Source organism: Taudactylus pleione, unplaced genomic scaffold (assembly GCF_031769625.1).
Source record: "Taudactylus pleione unplaced genomic scaffold, aTauple2 ptg000109l, whole genome shotgun sequence".
Classification (NCBI taxonomy): Eukaryota; Metazoa; Chordata; class Amphibia; order Anura; family Myobatrachidae; genus Taudactylus; species Taudactylus pleione.
In genome coordinates, this window is record NW_028284511.1 from 11,125,401 (window position 1) to 11,137,262 (window position 11,862).

Below are 11,862 nucleotides of genomic sequence, written 5' to 3' on the forward strand. Positions count from 1 at the left end.
CAAAAGGTATCTATAGCATTGACTAGATAATTGGAAAGTTTTCAAATGTTTTGACAATTCAGAATCCACACTAATGGAATGTCCAATAAGTTCCCATTATAGGAAGATTTCATTCGAAACCAATCACTTATCCTCTTTAATAGACTGGATCAACTTTGACATAGACGTTGATGTTAATAATCCATAGGCTCCAAATATGCTTTTCTAGAAAAGACCCACTCACCAAAAAGACACCCAATAAATAGCCCAATGGCCCACTGTTAGATCTTTGAATAATTTTATTAAAAATTCTTTTCAACTTGAAATATAGAATTTATTTATTTTTTTAAATGTATATATATAAAAGCTTACACAATTTCTTCAATGATTTCAACAGAAGAAGATAGCAAAGGACCTGCTGTGACACCTAAGGGACAGATTTTCAATAGGCAGATTTAACCTCTCTGATAATTGATCTCAGTTCATAACCCAACACGTTTCGTCTGTTAGGACTTCATCAGGGGCGTATACATATCTTCAATTAAAAATAAACATAAGCAAAATAAGAAGGTGTACAAAACAGTGATGTGGGGTCTAATTATCATGCTCAGATCTTACATACCAAATTATGAATTATGCACAAGATGCAGAAGAAATTTGTAAAGTATTGTCCTTCAAATGGACCTATACATTTAAAAAATTTCATTAAATATTATAATTCCAAAAAACATTGGTTCATAACAATAAATTGCACCTTTAAAAGTTATACATAAAATTATTGTACATACCAAACTTAGGAATTTCACAGAGATCCAGAAAAAATGTAGCAAAGTACTGTCCTTAAGATGGACCTATTTAAAAAAATTTCCATCAAATGATAGTTTCAAAGGACGTTGCTTATAAATCAAACCAGTAATTGATTACATATAGTGTATATAATATGATGAGAACATCAATCTGCCTAATGGCGCTTTGATCATGGAATTTATAAAATTAATCAGGAACCATGTAATCCTCCATCATTCACAAAGGTTGGAGGAATTGTTTGTTCGACTAGATTCACCTCAAGGAACCAAAAGTGGGTTCCATTTAGGAGATGAGGAAAGAGAGGGAGGAGGGGGGAAATGCCCCCAAAAGGGGAAGCCCATAACATTCCCAATGGAGAATCTCAATCAGGGATCATCAACAACTGTAAAACGAAACTATCTACCCCACAGGTCTCATTATAAGAAAAAGGTTTGAAATTTGCACCAGATCAACATTTGAATAAATTTGATCTTTTTATTGATCTGAATAAATATATTCAAAATTTAACCATACAAAGACATTTTTTTTAAAATCCTGTACCAAAATTATCTTATACACCCCAACCCAACCTTTAGTCGCGCCGACATCTAAATTTTATCTGGTGGAATCCCAAGGAAGTCATCTTGATATCTTTTACCAATCAGTTAAAGATGACTTTAGATCGATTAAATTACAAAACAATAAATACAATAGTAATTTAAAAATAAGTGAGAAACATGCAATTAAGCTACTGAAAAAAGATGAAAATATTATAATTAAATCAGCAGATAAGGGAGGAGCGGTGGTGTTGCAGGAAAGGCAAACTTATTTGGATGAAGCTTATAAGATATTAGATGATAAATCAACCTATTCCAGATTATTAGAAGATTCCACTGGCCTATTTCAGGAGGAACTATTTAATCTATTGTCTGAGGCTAGAAGAGACAACATCATTTGTGAAAAGGAGTTCGATTATCTATATGTAAAATTTCCAAAAATGCCCCTTTTCTACCATATACCAAAATTCCAACCCCAGGGAGACCAATTATCTCCGGGGTAAATTCTTTAACAGCAAACATATCTCATTACATAGATTTAAAATTACAGCCCTATGTGAAACAACAACAATCATATTTGAAGGATTCCACTAGTCTTTTAAGAGAATTAAAAGATATAATATGGTCGTCAGATTTTTACAGGATGACCATAGATGTGCAGACCCTTTATTCATCCATTCCTCATATTAAAGTATTGGAAGCTGTTAAGAAAACATTAATGTCAGACTCTGAAAAATCACCAACTGAGGTGTCTTTCATTATCAAGAGTATCAAATTTATCTTGGACCATAATTGCTTTGAGTTTGAGGGTACTTTTTTCCTCTAAAAACAGGGCACTCAGATGGGGACTAAATTTGCCCCATCATATGCAAATCTGCTAATGGGAGAATTTCAGGAAAATTTCATTTACAATTCTCCCTTCAAAAGTAACATTGAGTTCTATAAATGATACATTGATGACCTAATCCTGATTTGGAGTGGTGACAGCTATAAGATCGAAGAATTTGTCTTTTATTCATGTAAATGATTTTAATCTAAGATTTACCAACAAATATGATAGTTTCAAGATAGATTATTTGGATTTGGTGCTTGAAGGTAAACCAAATGAAACCATTAAAACACTTATGTACTATAAAGACGTAGATGCTAATAGTTTCATTCCATCTAAAAGCTGTCATTACCCCTTGTGGCTCAATAGTGTTCCATTTGCAGTGTTCCTTCGAATTAGAAGGAACTGTAGCACTATGGAGGACTTTTGGATTCAATCTGCCTTACTTGGAGATCGGTTTATAGAGATAGACTACAATATAGCCAAAATAGAGAAGGCCAGATTCAAAGCTTCGGTTAAAGATATTGAAGAACTTCTAATGGAAAAATCTAAAGATGTGGCTCTACCACTGGAGGTTAAGAATGGGACAAGTAGACCTTTTGTCACACAATTTAATAAAGAAAGCCATTTAATTAGGAAAACATTAGAACGCCATTGGGGCATCCTTCCTAAAGATCCTATATTGGGTCCACACTTACCTTTGAAACCCAACTTGACCTTTTGGAAAGCCAACAATTTGAAAAGTATTTTAGCCCTAAATAGACTTCAACAATCAATGTCAGATAATTCTGAAAGAGAAGCCAATATGAGTGCGGGTTGCTTTTTAAGTAAGAGGAACAGTTGCTATCCTTGCAACTGCTGTATATGCTGCAAATTAATGGATAAAAAAAGCTTCAGTTGGGTTTTTGAGGATAAAGCCATAATTAAAACATTAAAGACTTTTCTTTCACCATCTTAGAACATGTGAAATGTGACCCAAGAGGAGGAGTAGGGATCTTTTGCTTTCAAAAAGGGAAACATATTGGAATTACACTTTAAATTCTCTGGTTCCTAACGGCCTTAACGAGAATATAGATTTAGTATCCTTTTTGTAGGTATACCTAATTATTAGGCTTGCTTAATGAGTGAATTACAGTTTGTTAAACCAGTGATTGTATTGGCAATCTGTAAGAGGGAATTTAACACTACTGGAAATATCTAACACTATTGTATTTATAATTACATTTTAAGCACATTCAATTTGGATTCACTTTGTATCAATTATGAATTAATATGGGGAAATATATAAAAATTTTTAGTCTATTTAAATTAAGCACATTAAATTGGTGTCCATTTTGTATTCATTATGAATATAGGTAAATATATAAAGGTATTTAGTTTATTTACATCACTTATTTAGTTTATGAGTATTATTGCCACTGAGCCTGGTTTTAGCCACTTTTCCGTGGTTGCTGAGGTCAAAGTAATTAGGACATCTATTTATTTATGATTAAAAATTAGTTTGACCACGTGAGATATTTTGATTTAAGTTCAAATCTAGCAGGTTAATTTCAAACGATAGCCCGCTAATAAATGAACGGCCGTTGGAACGCAAGCATAAGATGGCTGCTGGGATGCAAGCCTTCTGTTGTCTGGGTTACAATTCCGGCAATAGGAATTCCCGAGACTCGCAAGAGTTTGAGTACACTAGAATATAGCGGGATCGTGATAGGCGGAGACAGCAGTTCTTGCTATGCCATCTGACATGCAAATAAGCATGCAGCCGAGGAACTAACCCGGAAACATTAAACCTTTTGACACGCAAACAAGCCTGTAGCCGGGCAGCCAACCCTGAAACAGGAGTGTTTCCGGGATTCTTTATCATTGTGGCATGTCATTATAATTAACGATTTTTTCACAGGAGTTATTCACTTTAAGTTTATGAATTGTAAGGATGCTAATCATTCGGCCTATTATGAAGATGTAGGTGAAATATAGGACACCACTTCAAGGTCTAAAAGGTAGTTTTATCGGTTGATAGTATTTTCCCTGTAATGATTGACAGGAAGTGACATCAATCACATTTGTGTATATAAGGGGAGATAGAGCAAACCTTTCATTACAGCTTGAACCTGAGATTAGAGCACATCATAGCCTGTGAAGTTTCCTCAAATTAAATTGTAAGTACATGGGTGGCTATAGAATTTTTCCAGTACAGTCCTGGTTAACTTAAGGTTGTATTCATGTTTTGCATGGTTTTTGTATCATTTACTTATGGTATATATATTAATTAATGTTAGTACTGATGTATAGGTCCATCTTAAGGACAATACTTTACAAATTTCGTCTGGATCTAGTGCATAATTCATAATTTGGTATGTACGATCCGATTATGTTAATTAGACCCCACATCACTGTTTTGTACACCATCTTATTTTGCTTATGTTTATTTTTAATTGAAGAAATGTATATGCCCCTGATGAAGTCCTAACAGACGAAACGCATTGGGTTGTGAACTAATATCAATTATCAGAAAGGTTAAACCTGCCTATTGAAAATCTGTCCCTTAGGGGTCACAGCAGGTCCTTTGCTATCTTCTTGTTGAAATCATTGAAGAAATTGTGTAAGCTTTTATATATATATATATACATTTTTTAAAAAAAATTCTATATGTCAAGTTGAAATTTTTTTTTAATAAAATTATTATTTAAAGATCTAACAGTGGGCCATTGGGCCATTTATTGGGTGTCTTTTTGGTGAGTGGGTCTTTTCTAAAAAAGCATATTTGGAGCCTATGGATTATTAACATCAATGTCTATGTTGAAGTTGGTCCAGTCTATTAAAGAGGATAAGTGGTTGGTTTCAAATGAAATCTTCCTATAAAGGGATCTTATTGGACATTCCATTAGTGTGGATTCGGAATTGTGAAAACATTTGAAAACTTTCCAATTATCTGGTCAATGCTATAGATACTTTTTGATTTGCACCCTCACTATATATATTTGTGTTGTTTAGAATTTGGTTCCCACTAACAGGGATATATATATATATATATATATATATATATATATATAATACTAGAAGGTCCACACTCATGTTTTCTTATTGGATTATGCTGGGGTCACAGCCTCATTGGAGCATAACAGCTCCAAATCCAGAAGACAGTAATGAGTGCACTCACAAGACTTTGAAGACGTAGAAATAGATAATTTTATTCATAGGAAAGCCATCTGTGTTTATTGACAATTCAGTCCTCCCTGGGACTTTTGTCAAGATCTCATAACTGAGTTCCCCCAACCCCCTTAAATTCCCCTGTATCCAATCAATTCAGTTTATCCCATGTTAATCATTATACACCTGAGTCTAAAAAAGACATTACAAAAAATCTTAAACAAATATATAAATAGACAGACCACACCAACAAAGACATATACCTCAGTAATATAATGCAAATTGTCAAAAAAAATCAACTTACTCCAGTAGGTTACAGGCATGACAAAAAGCTCTCACAAGTGTGCCACGTGCGTACCACAGTGGGATGCAAACAAACCTGTTGCTAAGCAACAAAGCTACAGCATGCTGTAGCGGACAAAGAGGATCATCATGTAAAACCATACTCTTAGGTAACGGTGTGGAACCATGTGTCACTCACATTATAAAGATTGTTACATTGTAGAAAATATTATCATATGTCCTATGAGTCTGGTGGTCTGTCTATTGATAACAATATTTATATTCATAATATTATTCAACAAAAAAATAAATACCCATTATCTGCAAAATATCCAATATAGATAAATCACAGCTGATGTTACATTAGAAAACATTAAAAATACATTAAAAAAACATATACTATCCCCAAATATGTTCATAGACTGTATATTGAGCCAAATAAAGAAAAACATATACAAAAGTGTATTAAAAGTAAAAAAAAAAAAAAGAACATCCAAAGAGACATTTCCTCAGTGATATATAGAGTTATATTAGAAAGTCAATCCAAAAAAGTTCAATCCCAAAAAATCCCCAAGTGAATTGAATCATTAACTCCTCGTGGCCACACTGTATCCAGATCATGGATCCATCTAGCTTCTTTTCGGGGCAACATCTTCGCTCTATTACCACCTCTGGTAGGTGGTAGTACCCAATCTATTATCATACACTTAAGGGTAGCAAGTGAATGTTGTGACTCAAAGAAGTGTTTGGCTACAGGCTTATCCATCATGCTGATGACAAAGCAGATCTAATCGACGACCTGTGATTTGACATTCTTTCATAAAAGCAGCGTATTGTCTTTCCCACATATATAAGGGAGCATGGACAACTTAATATATAAATCATGTGATCAGAAGTGCATGTCAAACGTTGGTTTATCTTTATTTTTCGACCAGTATGAGGGTGATGAAAATAACTACCAGCAGTCATGCTTCTACATGTAGTACAATTCGTACATCAGAAGCATCCCATCTTTGTGGTATTCAACCATGTTTTAGCACTCTGTAGTTGTGCTCCTTCTTTGGGTCGCAATAAAAGGTCTTTAAGAATCGGACCTCTCTTGTAGCTCATCAATGGTGTTTTTTGAAGACAGTTCTCAAACGTCAGATCCGAGGCTAATATTGGCCACTGGTGTTTGATGGCTTTCCTAATTAGGGGACCTGCTGTATCAAATGTAGTGGTAATAACAAAGGGATCCTTAGACATATTTCTCCTCCTTCCACTGTTTCCATATAGATAGATCTCATGGGCTTTAGTGTGGCATTTGTCAATTGTCTCAAGGGTATAACCCCTCTCAATGAAGCATTGTTTTATCTCTGTCAGTTGTAATTCAGCAGTATCAGGGTCAGAGTTGTTACGCAAAAATCCTGAGAAATTGTGATATCAGTAAATTCTGTTTCAAAGATTGGGGATGATGACTATTAAAATAAAGCAATGTATTGTGATCTGTGTCTTTCCTATACAGTCTATGACCATATCCACTATCAGTGGCAAAAAACGTCACATCCCAAAAATTAATACATTGAGCATCTGAGGTCAATGTAAATCTAATGGGAGTATCCAACTCATTTAGAAAGGATACCATGCCCTGTAGAGTATCCTCCAACCCACACCAAATGAAGAAGACATCATCGACAAATCGATGATAGTGTGTAATATTACTTCCAAACCACTGGATGATATGCATGTTTTCATAGGCATCCATATATAAATTTGCATACGATGGCATGATATTACTGCCCATCGCAGTTCCCACAATCTGGAGGTAGGAGTGTCCTCCATGTTTTAAAAAATACATGTCAGAGTTAGCTCTAAGAGCTCAATTATAAATTCTATCGGTGGACCCTGGGTATCCATATTTAGCAGTGCCTTTCTGACAGTGTCTATCCCTTCACAGTGAGGTATCACTGTGTAAAGGAATGACATGCCCATCATAACCAGCAATGTATTCTGTTGTCTAGGTATTTTGACAACATCCATAATTACGTCATTGGTGTCTTTCATATAACTAGCTATATTTTTTATACACGGTTGTAGAAAACTGTCCAAGTATTGTGCTACCAGGGCAAAAAGTGAGTTGCAGGCCGATATTATCGGCCTATCAGGAGGCTTCACTAGAGACTTATGTATCTTCGGTAGAAGATATAAAATTGGACAGATAGGAAAATCATTTCTCAAAAAATCATTTGTCATCTCATCAATCCAATTTTTATCCAAAGCTAAGTCTAAAAGTGAATTCAACTTACTTTTAAACCTCACAGTAGGATCTTTTTGCAGTTTACAATAGGTAGTTACATCAGAAAATTGTTTCTGGGCCTCACTGTCATAGTCGCATGTGTCAAGTAGGACCACTGCACCACCTTTATATGCAGGTCTTATAGTCACGGTCATATTTTTGCGTAAGTTATTCAATGCCAACTTCTCAATTGGAGACAAATTATATCTAATTCTCTTATGTTGTTTAAGTGATTTCTGTAAATCCTGATCAAGAAGCCGTGAGAATGTCTTGATACTCGGATTCACAGAGGGTGGGTCATATGTACTCTTTTTTGTAAACATCTGCAGTCGCGAGTTTCTCCAGTATCTTTACATTTTACTTTAAGTCTTAATTTTTGCATAAATGTGTATCTATCAACTGACCATCTGAAGTCATCAAAATGTACTGTCGGTAAAAAAGATAAACCTTTTGAAAGTACCCTCATTTCTGCCTCATCTATTTTATATGTAGATAAATTAATCACTGTCCCCTCTCCACCTTCTGATGTTTCTTTTTGTTTTTTATACTTGCCCCGTCGAGGGTGGGGCCTTCTATGTTTAAAGGCACACTAGATGGGATGCTTCCGATGTACAAATTGTACTACATGTAGAAGCATGACTGCTGGTAGTTATTTTCATCACCCACATACTGGTCAAAAAATAAAGATAAACCATTATTTGACGTGCACTTCTGATCACATGATTTATATATTAAGTTGTCAGTGCTCCCCTATATATGTGGGAAAGACAATACGCTGCTTTTGTGAAAGAATGGTGAATCACAGGTCGTCGATTAGATCTGCTTTGTCATCAGGCATGACGGATAAACCTGTAGCCAAACACTTCTTTGAGTCACAACATTCACTTGCTACCCTTAAGTGTATGATACTAGATTGGGTACCACCACCTACCAGAGGTGGTAATAGAGCGAATATGTTGCTCCGAAAAGAAGCTAGATGGATCCATTATCTGGATACAGTGTGGCCACGAGGACTTAAAGATTCAATTCACTTAGGGATTTTTTGGGATTGAACTTTTTTGGATTGACTTTCTAATATAACTCTATATATCACTGAGGAAATGTCTCTTTGGATATTCTTTTTATTTTTTATTTTTACTTTTAATATACTTTTGTATATTATTTGACCATATTTGGGGATAGTATATGTTTTTTTTAATGTTTTCTAATGTAACATCAGCTGTGATTCATCTATATTGGATATTTTGTGGATAATGGGTATTTATTTTTTTGTTGAATAATATTATGAATATAAATATTGTTATCAATAGACAGACCACCAGACTCATAGGACATATGATAATATTTTCTACAATGTAACATTCTTTATAATGTGAGTGACACATGGTTCCACACCGTTACCTAAGAGTATGGTTTTACATGATGATCCTCTTTGTCCGCTACAGCATGCTGTAGCTTTGTTGCTTAGCAACAGGTTTGTTTGCATCCCGCTGTGATACTCACGTGGCACACTTGTGAGAGCTTTTTCTCATGCCTGTAACCTACTGGAGTAAGTTGATTTTTTCGACAATTTGCATTATATTACTGAGGTATATGTCTTTGTTGGTGTGGTCTGTAATTCAATTTGTCCGCACTCCATACAAGTCATCAATAAGGTGGGGTGCTCAATTTAAAGACAAAGCCCATCAATAGAAAAAAAATATATAGTCGGAATTCACCAGGTTTTGTAGAAAAAATACAAGCTTTTAATTAACAATCATGGGTAGAAGATAAAAGTACAAAGTCATAGTCGACATTTCGGTCCTAGCTGGACCATCATCAGGACAAAGCAGCAAGGGTGAATCAGTAAGCAAACAAATGGAAAGTGAACACCACCACCAAAGAAGCTGACATATATACTGCCATCAATTACTAACAAGACACACCCATCGATACACCGCTCACCAGATCACATACAAAAATGCTAATCCGTGAGGTGTACCAACATATAAATGCCCCAAGTTCTAAGCACAACACATCAAATATAGACATCATATAAACATTTGCAGAAATAGTAGAAAAACGCTGCAGTTACCTGACAAATATAAATAGGAAGCTCCGGTAAACTGGAAGTGACTTGCGTGTCACTCCGTGAGCCGCACGCCGGTGCGGGACTTCCCCGCTTCCGCGAGGTATTCCACCAATGGTAAAAGCACCAATGACCTTTCCAATGGACCACATGATGTTGACCGGAAGCACTGACAGCCGTCAACTTCGGCAACATAGTGGTCTTCTAAAAACTGGACGTGCATGCGTTCCAACAAGTGGAACACATAACATTACCGGAAGTACAACAAACGGTAACCATAGAAGCAGCAGGCATTGGCCAAAATGTCAAATGATTGTGAAAACACTTATGTACCTTTGGCGGTGCACCCTTGGAGTGATATACTCATTTCAAATACAGGGTGATATGGCAGCTTCAAAGACAAACACCAACATAGAAATAATAATAATAATTAAAACACCATAATACAAAAGAAAAAAACAAATAACATAAAATATGAAATATGAATAAGAACATAAATGCAGGTCACTCAAATAAATTTTTTCTATATATTCTTAATTTAAAGAACCATACTACAGTATATAATAATCACTAAAAATATAAAGTATCTACTTCAGAAAGATATTTAACAGATTAGACTCATTGAGCCCTCTTGGAATCAAAGTGTCCAATTCAAAAATCCAACAAGCTTCACATTTCCGCAATGCGGTGTCACGGTCACCCCCTCTCTTAGGGAATGGTATGTGATCAATCAACATACATTTCATACTGGCCACCGTGTGTCCATGCTCCAAAAAATGTTGAGCTACCGGTTAATCGGTTTTGTGTGTATCAAGTACCAATCTTATCGTTGATCGGTGGTTCGCCATCCATTCTCTAAAACATTTTGTTGTCATCCCCACATAATACAATCCGCATGGGCAGATTAGAGTATAAACAACAAAGTTCATAAGACAATGTAACTTGTGTTTTATTCAAATTTTTCTGCCACTATGGGGATGAACAAAGGAGGGACCAGTGAGTAAGGACCGACATGTTATGCAATTGGCACATCTGAAGCACCCTGTTTTCACTACAGAGAGCCATGAGCTCTGCTGATCTATAGGCCTCATAGTAGGGTGCATCAGGAGATCTCTAAGATTTGGGCCCCATCTGAATGCACATAGGGGAGGTGCCTGGCCAAGACTTTTCAGCGAGGAGTCAGATGAAATAATTGGCCAGTGCTTGTTTAGCGTCCGGTTTTTAGGAGACCACTATGTTGCGGAAGTTGACGGCTGTCAGTGCTTCCGGTCAGCATCATGTGGTCCATTGGAGAGGTCATTGGTGTTTTTACCATTGGTCGAATACCTTGCGGCAGCGGGGAAGTCCCGCACCAGCATGTGACTCACGGAGTGACACGCAAGTCACTTCCGTTTTACCGGAGCTTCCTATTTTTCTTTATCAGGTAACTGCAGCGTTTTTCTACTATTTCTGTATATGTTTATATGATGTCTATATTTGATTTGTTGACCTTAGAACTTGGGGTGCTAATATGTTGGAATACCTCATGGATTAGCATTTTGGTATGTGATCTGGTGAGCATTGTATCGATGGGTGTGTCTTGTTAGTAATTGATAGGGTGTCAGTGCTCAGCCGGGGATCGGCGCCCGCTTACCGCACCGCCGGCTTCCCCTCTCATCCTGGGTGGTCGGTCGGCCTGCGCGATGGCGGGGGAGAAGCTGAGTATTCTCCCCGCATGCTGTGGCTTCCTGGAGGGCTGGTGTCTGGCATCGCAAATCCGGACATGGGCGCCGCCATGACAGTTGGCCCATGTGACTGGACCCTTCTCCCTGATAGGCCCGTTTTCAGCTGATGCTGTGCACCTGTCTAAGGGTTCCCCTGGGTATAAAACTGTTCCACAGGTTATGGGAAATTGCCTGAACAATGGTTGTCTCCTAGGCTGCTTTAGTGAGTTCCC